Here is a 14882-nt window from a genome sequence, read left to right as displayed (position 1 = left end):
TTGAAAACAATACTACTTTAACTTTCTGCATAGACAAATGGTTTGTATGTGTTTGAAAGTGTAAGTTACTCTTTCCCAGGACCAAAGCTGGTCACTGGTCTTATCATCAAATCTTGCCTACTGAATGGGTTTCTAGGTGGCCTATAATTCCTTCCCATTCTGACCAACCTGGAAGCTATAGAAATTTTGTGGATGGGAGGGAATTAAGGAAAGGAGTACAGAGAGGATCATGAAAAAGATGATGGTGGATTGGTGGTAGGTACAAGTTTTTCATAGATATCAAGGAGATTTTTCAAAATAATCCGTATCCCTTCACTGATTTCTATATACCCTCTATGGAAATGTGGCCTCTTCAGTTAAGAATCAATATTTCTTAAGGTGTTACCAAATGGTATGAGGTAAAATTCACAGTTGGTATAAAAGGTGCAGGTGGAAAGTAGCAATAATGAGGTGGGTAGGCCACAGAGGTGGCAACAAATCCTCTAAGATGGCTAACATGTTTCATGTGGGTGCTACTCTGTATTTGACAGATGGCAGTAATTTACACATGAATAGGCATATCCTGGAAGCATAGCTAAACTTGAATGCACAGTAGGCACTGTGACCAGAGATTAAGAGGCTTAATAGATACTTGGTGGGGGGCGGGGGAAGTAACTTAAAAATTAAGGCAATAGTGGCAGAAATAAAATTATGTGCCTGTAGGTTTGATCAAAGTGAGAGATAACAATACTTTTTGTGCAAGGATATTTTGCCACCAACAGGATGGAGTCCCAGGTATCAGAAAGAAGCAGCATTAGACATACATATAAATGCCTCTTGGATCAACCAGGTAAACCCTTAACATGGAGATTCCACAGGTGGTAACATACTGAAGCCTATTCTGCCAGATGCAGAGCAAGAGTCATCTGTGTGAACCGTGTTCAATGTCTTGAATGGAATACAAAATACAGTGCCAAGTTGGGGCATGCCAGAACTGAGACAGAGACAAACAGAGTCTTCATAAAATATTTCAGAATAAAACAAATCACACCTCCTACTTGATGAATTTGATTACTAGGACAGTTAGAGTGGGAAAATAAAAAAATGAAACAGGTTAACTTCCAAGATCCCTACATATAATCTTTTGAGCTTGGGGTTCCAAGGTCACTATGAGAGAATTAAATGTCATAATATACATAAATTACTTGTCATAATGATTGCTGCATAAATGGCAGTAGAAGTAGTCATAGTCATGGTCATCATCATTGTTATGGCAGTAGTGGTAGTAGCAGTTTTAATAATTACAATAATTACCTTGAGCAGCATGATATGTCTTTGTTGAGTGGGGCTTTCCCTAATAATTTCCTGTCCAAGATAGTAACTAGATACTTTCCGAGTTCTATGGAGGTGATGTTGTTTGTTGAAGAACTTCTGGGACAGAACTTGCTAGACCAAATATTGTCTATGCAGACACTCTCCAATGTAATTTAGACAGAGCCAGGCCCTTCTGCCCAGAAGATTTTTTACAATTAAATTTATTATATCTAGAAGTCCAATAGGGCTCTGCATGGACCAAATAGCATGAAAGAGAATTCAGACTGGGTATAAATGCTTGGAAGCTAGTGGTCATTACCTCCATGGAAGATATGAAGATAGTGAAAGCCCAGAGAATCAGAGAAGGCCAAGAGTAAGTTGAAGTTTTAGATAGTGTATCTCTAGGGGACTGGAGTTTAACAAAGTTTGATTTTTTCCTTCGTCATGAAGATTATCAGTTCCTTTAGTAGCAATAGAAGGTATGGTAAATCCTTACTAAAGAAGGTATTACTATTCCTACAGTGGAAGTGGAGGGGAACCCAGCCTTGGCGTCTGAAGGGAGGTAGAGACGCAGAAAGACTTAGGGAGGCTCATAGAAGACATCAGAGCAGCATCTGTGGTGAGGAGCAGTCTTCTCTCCGTGTATGAAAATACCTCCTGGCAAGTGGCCTGGGTTCTCTGAGAACAACAGGTGGGGAGGGATGTCTAGAGGTCAAATTGAGTTCAAAGCTTTCTACTTCTTGTTTTAATTGTATATGTGTGGGTTTTCCAGAAGGTGGATGGGTTATGCCTTTTCAGGCCAAGGGGAGCTGTGAACCATGGGTCATCAACTACACCAGCCGTTAGTAGAATCACCCACAGCAGCTTCCTGTTGGTGTCTTTCTGACAGGCTGGTGAGCATCAGTTGTAGTAGAAGAAAAAAGCAAGAACCAAGATCCAGATTACACTGATGGCTTTCTGTCTTGTTTTACCATGTCTTTTTTTTTTTTTTTTTTTTTTTTTGCTCACTCTTCTGACACACTCTGCTAATAACTTTTTCACAGTTCATAAAGATATGATTCCCAAGCAGAATCATTATTCATTCAGTCATTAATTCATGCATGCATGAAGCCATGCATTCAGTTACTCAGTAGAGTTTTATTCAATGTCCCCTACTTGATGGGCAATACACTTGGCACTAGACATGCCCATATAAAAAGATATGGTCCCTACCCTAATGGAAATTGCATTCTAGCATCAGAAGACTAATAGAAAGGAGTAAACATACTTGTGTCCCACTGCTGTGGTGGAGCTCTGTACAGCATGTGAATGGACACAGTGGAGATTAAGGAGTAAAGGCTTCCAGAAGAAATGAATATTGAGAGATAGGTAGATTTTAATCAAGCAAATAAGACTTAGGAAGATGGAGAAGTTCCAGGCCTAGAAAGCATCAGGAGCATGGTAAGAGGTCAGGGACCCATTCGGGCTGCTCAGGTATCCACAGGCACTTTAGAATGGCAGATCCAAAGGTACGAGGAAGAGCATCACAGGAGGTAAGGCCCAAAGGTGGGAAAATCTTTATATTTTCATAGGGTGGAGGAGACACCCACTCCATTCTCAGGGAAGAACACCACTAGATAAAACTCTTTTGGTCCTTTTACCATTGTCCTTTTATTCTTACTATTTGTTCCTCTGCATGGGAGAAGAGGCTCATCTGATTGGTGAGTTGGGCTGAAGATGTCAGCTCATGACCTTGTTCTCTCTCTTCACTTGTCCTCAAACAGAAAATAATCTCTTCCTGCTTATTTTCTTATGTGTAATTATCTCAATGAGTTGTCACAGAAGCCAGGGTCCTCTGTTGGCTAAACACAACTCTCCTAACACTAAGTCCCACAGCCTATTGATAGAAAAGTAGAGAAAATCTCCATTTGGCCCAAATATAAGTCACATGATCTAGTCTAGTATGGTCATTATTAAAGCTGATATTTTGTCTCCAATCTGACTTTGTCAACTTAGTTCAAAACCTGGAGAAGAGACATAAGGTGAGTAGCACCCATAAACCCTAAATATTTCAAGACTAATGGTGGCATTTCAACCATGATCAGAACATGATCATTTTGAATTTGGACAGCAGGGTGTATGTGGACTAGAGGGAATAAAGCTAGAGATAAATAGAAGAGCTGTATGGCCACTGATACAGTCCAGGATAGAAAAGATGAAGGCTTGAACTAAGGTGGTTCTGATGAAGAGGAGGAGATAAATTTTGGCAGAGTCAAAATCTACAGAGCTTCATGACTGACTAGGTGTGGGGTGTAAGAGTGGAGCCAGAATCCAGAAAGATACCTAGGTTCCTGGACTTTGTTTTTACTAAGTTACAAATCTGCTTTGATTTTATTTACAGCACCCTGCTCTGCTTCTTTGGATTGAAGTCCTATTTTTTTCCCTCATAATCCTTTATCCCCAAGATTCCTCTTAGAAGCTATCCCATACTTCCTGTAACCAAGCTCATTGCAATCTCATTATATAAATTTTTCAGGGTTCTCCCAGATGAGCCGCTTCCTCATATTTTGTCTCAGCTTTAGCCTCCTTTCTTCTTTCTTCTCTCTTTAACCATCTCACTCAAATTTAGCATTGTCATTTCCTCAATGCCATAGTGTTAGATTTGTCTGTGTCTTACAGGAAACTTACACGCCTTGTGACAAGAAACCACCATTATTGACCTGTCCAGGAAAACTAGTCATAAGAAGGTATATGGCAAAGCTATAAATGGCCCACTGGTGAAGGAACCCAGAGCTGAGACCAGGATAAGGCAAAGAGTGAGATCAGTTCTAGAGCTAACGTCTAACAATTTCAGTGTTTGTGCATAACTAAAAATAGAATTTTCTTCCAGTGTTTCTCAATTAATTAAATTTTTCACTTTTATCTGGCATCAGATACATAGGAAACTATAAAGAAAAAAAGTTTAAAGATATAATTGTGGTATTGGTGGACACAATATTGGGAGAATGAAAAAGGTTTTGGTTGCAAGGGAAAGATGATTATAGAATAATAGAACTCCACAAACACAGAGAAAATTAAGGGTCATCAATATTATCAGAAAGCCTCTGACTCCAGCCAATTGGATCATCGATTACTTATAATGGAAGACATGATCCAAGATGGCAAACTAAGCACTGGTATTTAAATTTTCTTACTTTCAAAAACCCCTTAGATGATGAAAAAATTTAAAAATCAAAATAAAATCCACCACCACTTGGAAAAGAAGAAGTGGGGAATACTAGTTCTGGCAGGTTTGGGTAGACTAAAACGCCTGAAAATTCTCCCACTTTAAATTCTCCCACTTAAATGCTTATAAGTGATGAATAAATGTTACATAATTTTTAAATACATAACGATATATGTAAGAAAGAAGAGAAATTCCCCCATTGTAGATAAATGAGGAAGTGAAAGCAGAGTGTTAAACATGTAAATTGGCATTACTGTTCCCCTGGGAGGAGTAACGGAGGAAATTAAACAGTAGCTACTTTTTTTTTTTTTAACATGGAGTCTTGCTCTGTCCCCCAGGCTGGAGTGCAGTGGGGCGATCTCAGCTCACTGGAACCTCTGCCTCCCAGGTTCAAGATATTCTCCTGCCTCAGCCTCCCAAGTAGCTGGGATTACAGGCGCAAGCCTCCACGCCCAGCTAATTTTTGTATTTTAGTACAGACGGGGTTTCATCATGTTGGCCAGGCTTGTCTTGAACCCCTGACCTCAAGTGATCTGCCAGAGTTGGCCTCCCAAAATGCTGGGATTACAGATGTGAGCCACCATGCCCGGCCAACACTAGTTACTTTTTATGGGCTTAGTGTTTAAAGTCCATGTGGAACTAGGAAACAAAACCTTAAGGCTTCAAAAGGAAGAAACTTGAAATTAAAACACTGGCATAAAGTGTGGACCCTCAAAAGACTACCTTTTAATAAATGAATGGTGGGTGGGGGAAAAAATCCACCCATTAGCACAGATGGATAAGCAAGTTTGTCTTTGTATGAGTTCTGGGAAAAACATAAAATTTTCCCTGAAATAACTAAAGCTCAGGACCATGCCACATTAATGTGTGTGCTCTGGGAAAGCCCAAATAAGGAATTACCATAAAAATTTTTCCTAGGCCAATGAAATTTTCAGGGCTTAGCAGAAACAAATGCAAAATGGATTTTGAAGGATGCAGCAGAAGCCCAGGCCACAGTGACATCAGCAAGATGGCAATCTAAAAGATATTAGCCTTCATCCTCCCCCTCACACACAAAAAAATAGTTATCTATGAATGATAATAGCCTTAAGAGGGCTCTAGGGTCCATTTAAGAATTTACAGCAACACATTAGATTTAAAAAAGAGAAGAAGAATGACTATACAGAAATAATTTCTGGGGAGAATGGTGTACCTAAGACATCTAGAGATGGCTAGAAACAAAGAAGGGCAGGGGCTATTCAGATCAGCCAGGCAGCAGGTGTTATTCACAGTCCCCAGTGGCCTGTGCTGCAGAAAACATGCGCATCTTCCTAAGGCAACCAACAGCCATTCCTGCTGCAGACTCCCAAGGAGGAGATGCTGCTGCATGCCACCTTGCACACCATTATCAATGCAGCAATGAGGATGCATGTGCCCTGAGCACACCATGCCAGACTCAAGCCATGGTTCCTCCACATGTGAACATGCTTCAGACCCCAACTCTGTGCCTTTTTTCCATGGACACTATACATCAGACACTGGTGCCACTACCACTGCAAGCATGCCCTCAAGCTGAACCTGGCATAAAAGGAGAGCCTCTTGGCCATGACTTCCCCAGTGGAACAAAAAGAGATCGGAAGGACCACAATAGCCTTCACCACTGAAGACCCTAACAGCTCTCACTATTGCTGAGGACACCCACAGCCTTGGCCACTGAGAACATCTGCAATCTTTGTCAACACCAATCTCAGCTGACAGAGCTGCATGGAGACTAAACTTCTGCATCCTCACTGGAGCTAGAACTTCTGCATTCCTTCACTCCCAGCTGGTGTCTTTAGTCCTATCTCAAGAGGACGATTTTTCTCTGCTAAAATCAGTCTAAAAAGTATAGAGGAGATCAATCCATCAATGTGCAGACATCAAAGAAAGGCAACAAGAAAAAAACAAGGAAACAAAATACCACCAAAAATTGCATGCCTGTAATCCCAGCTACTCGAGAGGCCAAGGCTGGAGAATCACTTGAAACCAGGAGGCAGAGGTTGGAGTGAGCTGAGATTCCACCACTGCACTCCAGCCTGGGCAATTTAATGAGACTCTGTCTCAAACAAAACAAAAACAAACAAACAAACAAACAAAACCAATGATTTTCCAGTAACTGACACCAAAGACATTGAATTCTAAATTTACCTGACAAATAACTCAAAATAATTGTTTGGAGGAAGCTCAGTAAACTACAAGAAAACACCCAAACAATTTAACAAAATTAGGGAAATAATATATGAACAAAATGGAAAATTTAGCAGAAAGATTAAATCATTTTTTAAAAAGATAAATTCTGAAGTTGAAGAATATGATGAATGAAATGAAAAAAGGCAATAGAAACATTAGTAGCAGAATTGAGAAGCAGAAGAATTTGTGAATTTAAAGACATATTATTTAAAAATATCCAGGCAGAGGATAAGGAAGAATGAAAGAAAATGAGGAAAAATTCCTGTGGAATTTATGGAAAAGCATCAAGGGAGCTAACATTTGCATTGTAGGAATTTAATAAAGAAGAGATCAAGAAAAGGACCAAAAGTTTATTTGATGAAATAATGTCTGGAAACTTTCCAAATCTAGGAAAAGATATAGACATACAGGTACAGAAAGCTCAAATATCTCCAATCACATTCAATCCAAAGAAGGCTACACCAAGACATTTTATAATCAAACTGTTAATAGTCAAAGATGAAAAGAATCTTGAAAGCAGCAGGAGAAAAGAAGATCTTATTATAAGGGGATACCTACAAAGCTATCAGGGGATTTCTCAGCAGCAATTCTGCAGGCCAGAAAACAATGGGATGATATATTCAAAGTGCTGAAAGAAAGAAAATGTCCAACTGGCTAGGCGCAGTGGCTCATGACTGTAATCCTAGCACTTTGGGAAGCTGAGGCTGGAGGATTGCCTGAGGTCTAGAGTTCAAGACCAGCCTGGCCAACATGGTGAAACCTCGTCTTTACTAAAAACACAAAAATTAGCTGAGTGTGGTTGTGGGTGCCTGTAATCACAGCTACTCAGGAGGCTGAGGCAGGAGAATCACTTGAACCTGGGAGGTGGAAGTTGCAGTGAGCTGAGATTGTACCATGGCACTTTAGCCTGGGTAACAAGAAAAAAACTCCATCTCAAAAAAAAAAAAAAAGAAAAAAGAAAAAATATTCAACTAAAAATTCATACAGCAAAGCTGTTCATCAGAAATGAAAGAAATACTTTCCCAGATGTGCAAAAGCTGAGAGAGTTTATCATCACTACATCCACCTTACAAAAAATGCTCAGTGGAGTTCTTCAACCTGAAAGAAGGGACACTAACTGATAACATGAAAACATGTAAAGTAGAAATCTCACTGGTAAATACTAGTACATAGTCAATTTCAGAATATTCTAGTACTGTCATTGTGGTGTGGAAGTCATATCTCTAGTATAAAGGTTAAAATGGAGAAGTATTAAAAATAATTATAGCTACAATAATTTGTTAATAGATACACAATATAAAAGGATGTAAATTGTGACATCAAAAACATAAAATGTTTGGGGAGGTAAAAAGTATAAAGTTTTTGTATGCAATCCAAATAAAGTTATTAGCTTTAATTGCTATAACTACAAGATGTTTTGCATAAGTGTCATGGTAACCACAAATAAAAACCTGTAATAGGTATATGAAAGATAAAGAGAGAAATCAAAGAATACCACTACAGAAAATCATCAGATTACAAGGGAAGACAGCAGAAGAGGAGGAAAACAAAAAAGCATCTATAAAACAATCAGAAAACAATTTAACAAAAGACAGTAGTAAGTCTTTACCTGTCAATAACCTTGAATGTGAATGTATTGAATTCTCCAATCAAAAGATATTAAATGGCTGAATAGATTTTTTCAAAGACCAAACTATATGCTGCCTACAAGAGACTCACTTCACCTTTAATGGCACACATAGACAGAAGGTGAAAAGATGAAGAAAGGTAGCCTATGCAAATAGAAACCAAAAGAGAGGAAGAGTAGCTATACTTATATCACACAAAATAGAGTTTCATTCAAAAACTATAAAAACAGACAAAGAAGATTATTAATAATAAAAATGGGTCAATTCATCAAAAGAATATAGCAATTATAAATTTATAACCACTCAATATCAGAGCACCTAAATATATAAAGAAAATTGAATTGACATTAAGGGAGAGATCAACTGCAATATAATAATAGTAAAATTATTGAATACTCCACTTTTGACAATGAGTAGATTGTCAAAATCAATAAATCCTATAGGCTTTCTTTATTCCTTTTCATTATTTTTTCTCCTCTGACTGAATATTTCAAATAACCTGTCTTTGAATTCACACATTCTTTCTTCAGATTATCAGTTCTACTGTTGATGCCTCTATATGCTTCAGACACAAAAGCAGTAAAGAAACATCACACTTGAACTACACTTTAGACCAAATTGGCCTAATGAACATCTACAGAACATTCCATTGAACAGTAGCAGAATAGGTGTTCTTCTCAAGTACACATGAAACATTCTTCAAGATAGATCATATGTTAGGCTACAAAACAATTATTAATAAATTTAAGAATATTGAAATCATATTAGTGATTTCAACCACAACATTCCAACCACAATGTTATGAAACTAGAAATCAAGAACAGGAGGAATATTGGAAAATTTACAAATATATGAAAATTAAACAACACATGAACAATCAATGGTTTGAAGATAAATCATATAGAAAATTAACAAACTCTCAAGACAAACAAAAATGAAAATACATTCTAAAACTTATGATATGCAGCGAAAGCAGTTCTACAAGGAAAACATGTAGCAATAAATGCCTACATTAAAAACATAAGAAATACCTCAAATAAACAACCTAACATGATACCTCAGGAAACTCGCAAAGAAGAACCTATTAAGCCTGAAAATTAGTAGAAGGAGGAAAATAACAAAGATTGGAGTACAAATAAATGAAATAGAGACTAGAAACAAATAATTGAAAAGATCAATGAAACCAATGGTTGGTTTTTGAAAAGATAAACAAAATTGACAAACTTTTAGCTGGACAAACATAAAAATAGACAAAACTCAAATAAATAAAAATTATAAATGAAGGAGGAGACATAACTGATATCACAGAAATATAAAAGATTATGAGACTACTATAAACAATTATATTCCAACAAATTGGATAACCTTAAAGAAACAGATTAATTCTTAGGAACACACAATCTACTGAGACTGAACATGAAATAATAGGAAACCTGAATGGGCCAAAAATGAGTTAGAAAGTTGAATCAGTAATTTAAAGAATCTCCCATCAAAAAAAGCACAGGACCTGTTACCTTCAGGGCTGAATTCTACCAACAATTTAAGAACTAACACCAATCCTTCTCAAACTATTGCAAAAACTTTGAAGACAGAATACTTCTAAACTCATTTTACAAGGCCAGCATTACTCTAATACCCCAACAAGACAAGGACACTACAAGAAAAGGAAACTACAGGCCAAAATCCCTGATGAACATAGATACACAAATCCTCAACAAAATTCTAGCAAACCAATTCAACAGCACATTAAAAGAATCATTCACCATAATATCAAGTGGGATTTATCCCTGGGATGCAAGGATGATTCAACATAAGCAAATCAATAAATTGATATATCACATTAACAAAATGAAGTACAAAACTACATAATCATCTCAATAAATGCAAAAAAGCATTTTAAAACATTTAGCATCTTTAGCATCCTTTTATAATAAAAACTCTCAATGCATTAGGATAGAAGGAATGTACCTCAACGTGATGTAGGCCATATATCACAGCCCACAGCTAACATCATACTCAATGGTGAAAACTTAAACCTCTTTTTCTAAGTTCAGGAACAAGGCAAGGATGTCCACTATCACCACTTCTTTTCAACATAGTACTGGAAGTCCAAACCAGAGCAATTAAGCAAGAAAAAGAAACCAAAGGCATCAAAATGGAAAAGGAAGAAGTACAATTGTCTCTGCTTGCAGATGACATGATCTTACACATAGAGAACCATAAAGACTCCACTAAAAAACTGTTATACAGTAATATAAAGGATATAATTTTAACATACAAAATCAGTAGCATTTCTATGCACTAACAACAAACTATCTGAAAAAGAATTCAAGAAGACAATCCCATACTATAAAAAATAAAATAAAATGGAATAAAATACTTAGGAATAAATTTAACCACGTAAATGAAAGGTCTGTATACCAAAAACTATAAAATATTGGTGAAAGACATTGAAGAAGACACAAACAAATGGATTGAAAGAATTAGTATTGTTAAAAATGTCCATAATATGCAAAGACATCTACAGATTTAATGTAATCCCTATTAAATTTTGAATAATATTTTTAACAAACATAGAAAAAAATCCTAAAATTTGTATGGAACCACAAAAGACCCCAATACAAAAAGCAACTTCGCAAACCAATTCTGCTAAAATTTAATGCCATTTAATTTAGCATAGTGAAATTTGTTCTTGAGCAGAAATGACAAGGCTAGAGGCATCACATTACCTAATTTCAAAATGTACTCAAAGCTTAGTAATCAAACGAGTATGACAATGGCATAAAAACAGAAATATAGAACAGTAGAACAGAGTAGAAAGCCTGGAAATAATTTCACAAATTTATGCTCAAGTGATCTTTGACAAAGTACACACAAGAACAGGAACAAGAACACACAATGGGGAAAGGGCAGTCTTTTCAATAAATGGTGTTGGGAGAACTGGATATCTACATGCTGAAGAATAAAATTGGATCCTTATCCTACACCATACACAAAAATCAACTTAAAAACTTAAATGTTAAAACTTGAAACTGTAAAATACTGGAGGAAACATAAGGAAAAACTTCTTGACTTCAATCTTAACAAAGATTTTTTGGATCTGATCCCAAAATTATGGGCAAAGAAAAAGACAATATTTGCAAACCATATATCTGACAAGAGTTAGTATGCCAAATATATAAGAACCTCGGGTCAACAACAAGGAAACAAATAATTCAGTTAAAAAATAGGCAAAGAACCTGAATAGATGTTACTCAAAAGAAGACATACAAATGGCCAGCAGATATATAAAACAGGCATATGTTAAACATTACTAATCATCAGGGAAATGCAAATTAAAACCACAGTGGAATAGCACCTCATACCCGTTAGAATGGCTATTATCAAATAGACAAAAGATTACAAGTGTTTCCAAGGTTGTAGAGAAAAGGGAACTGTTAATGTAAATTAAAACATTCATTATAGAAAACAGTATGGAAGTTCCTCAAAATATAATAATAGAGCGACCATATGACCCAGCAATCTCACTACTGGATTTATATCCAAAGGAAATGAAATCAGTGTGTCAAAAAGATATCTGCACTCCCATGTTCACTGCAGCATTACAATAACCAAGATATGGAATCAACCTACGTGTCCATCAACAAAAGAATGGATTTTTAAAATGTGGCATATAAACAAAATGTAATACTATTCAGCCTTTAAAGAGAAGGAATTTATGTCATTTGTGACAATGTAGATGAACCTAAAGAGCACTCTGTTGAGTGAAGTAAGTCAGGCACAGAAAGACAAATACTGCATGATCTCACTTACTTGTGGAATCTAAATAACTCCAATTCATAGAAGCAAAGAGTACAATGGTGGTTGTCAGGGTTTGAGGGGGAATGGGGAAATATTGAACAAAGGATGTAACATTTACAGCATGGTGTTATAGTTAACAGTAATTTATTCTATATTTGAAGACTGCTAAAAGATTACATTGAAAATGTTCTCACTATAAAAAATGGCAAATATGCAAGGTGATGCATATGTTAATTAGCCAAATCTAATCATTTCACAATGTATACATATATCAAAACATCACATTATATACCATAAATATATACAAAAGTTTGTTCATCAATAATACCTTAATAGCCTTCACTTAAAAAAAAAAGAAAAAAAAAGGAACCTAGGCCACATAGAATCCCCACATTGCACAGGATGCTGCACAATGTAAAATCACAAAATCTATGAAACCACCATAAACAAGATTTAAAATATGTGAGAGGAAGAAAGATTGCTAGAGGCCAGGAGTTCAAGACTAGTCTGGGCAACATAGTGAGACCCCATCTCTAGAAAAAGAAAATGAAAACTTAGCTGGGCATGGCAGTGCACATCTAGTTCCAGCTACTTGTGGGGTTGAGGTGGGAGGATTGCTTGAGTTCAGGAGTTCGAGGTTGCAGCAAGCTATGATCATGCCACTGCACTACAGCCTGGGTGATAGAGTGAGATTCTGTCTCTAAAAATATTTAATAAATATAAATAAAATAAAATATGTGATAAACTCAGGATTAAATGCCTAAAACTTCAATTGGTAGATTTATCTGAGAATTACAGTGTATTTGAACTATTTTAAGCTTGTTAAAAATCATAAAATCAAGTGTTAAACCAATAACAGTAAAACACAACAAATAACAAAAACACTCTGTGAAGGAATGATAGTAATAATTTATTTTTTGAGGACTCAATGTCATTTCAGGCCCTGTCTTAAGCATTTTATGCAAATAATTTTAATTAATTGCCAAAACAACACTATATTTATATACAATTGTTACTTCAATTTTACACACCAAGAAGCACAAAAGGTTAATTAATTTAACCAAAACTGGAAAGCTAGTAAATAATGGAGGCAAAATGTAAATCCAGGTAATCCTCTGAAACCATGCTTTTAACCATTTTGCTAATAAAATCTCAAAAAAAGTAATCATTGAAATAGAAAATAAATAGGTTAAACAATAAAATAGATACAGCTGAAGAAAGAACCAGTAAACTGGAAGATAGAGATTAAGAAATTACCCAAAATGCAATAAGTGATAATGAAATGAAAATTTTGCAAGACTAATTAAGAGTCATGAGAATAGAATGAAGTCTAGCAAACTTCTAATATAAATTTCTGAGGGAAAGAATTCAAATAATGCTGCAGCAGCATAATAATAAAGAGATAATAGCCAAATATTTTCTAAACTTGAAAAAAGACATGATACCTTAGACTTGAGTTATTAATCTCTAGCAAAATAAATGCACATTTAGACAAATCATAGTGAAATTGCATAATATCAAATACAAAAAGTCTTAAAGGCAACTGGAGAGAAAAGATAGGTTAATTATAAAGAAAGAACAATTAAATAGATTTCTCAAAGAAAACAGTAGAAGCTAGAAGACCATGGAATAAAATATTACAACTGTTGAGCACAAAGCTATGCTATCAGTCTTAAACTCTGCTTTTGGGCTTTTTGGACAAATAAACTCACAGACCCTATCAAAAATGATGGGAAAGTTTAAGTTCATGAAGAAAGAAATTGATTAAGAAGAAGTGGACTGTAAGAAGCCATAGATAACATTTAATGTGAGTATTAAGGTAAAGGGATGATCATACAATACAAACAAGTTCAAACTTCTGATCACATGATACTCCAATTTCATCCTTTGAGGCCCTCCCTGAGCTCCAAGCACATAGCAATGGCAGGCAAAATATAAAATGTAAAAAAGCTGTGTTTGTTCTACAAAAAGAAAATAAAAATGTCCATGGACCAGAAACAGAAAATCAAAGCAGAAATGCAAATGAAGAAAATAAGAAAGCAAGGATATCAAGAGAAAGAACACTAAAGCATGGAAATAGAAAGTACAGAGTTCCTGAGCTGGGACTAAATTTGGTGTGCCTGAGGAACCCTGAGGCTAATGTGCTTGAAGTGAATTATGCAAGGGGAAGAGTGGTAGGATGATCTGTAGTATTAGTTGGAGTCTAAAACAGGCTTAGGTTGAATTCAAGTGAGATAAGATAGCATAATAATAAAAGGGAAAAGAACAGACTATTTAAATAAATAGTAGTGCACAATTTATATGTGTTTGAAAAAAAGTTAGATCCCTACCCCACATTTTAAATTAAAAAAATACATAAAGATAAAATCAGTAAAAGTTAGATTCTTACCTCATACCACATAGAAACATGATGTATTGAGTGAACATATAATAAAACTATGGAGGCATTATAAGAAAATATAAGAATATTTTATAACATGGCAACATGGTCTGATAGAAGAAGACAGAAAGATAGGAAAGTTAGAAACCAAGATTTAAAAAAATTGAGTTTAGCTGTGCAAAAACTAACCTTCTATATTTTAAAATTCACTGTAAACAAAAAGTGAAGTGAAAAATTGCATAAAAACATTGTCATCACATACAATGGAGAAATGGTCAAAAGCATAATGTTCAGTAGTTGTTTCTAGAGTGGCATAAATAGACTGGACATGAGTATGAGGGAACTTTCTGGAGTGATGAAAATACTT

This window comes from Pongo pygmaeus, chromosome 1 (assembly GCF_028885625.2).
Source record: "Pongo pygmaeus isolate AG05252 chromosome 1, NHGRI_mPonPyg2-v2.0_pri, whole genome shotgun sequence".
Taxonomy (NCBI): Eukaryota; Metazoa; Chordata; class Mammalia; order Primates; family Hominidae; genus Pongo; species Pongo pygmaeus.
The sequence above is the reverse complement of the archived record's forward strand: the minus strand, read 5'-3'. Positions refer to the sequence as shown.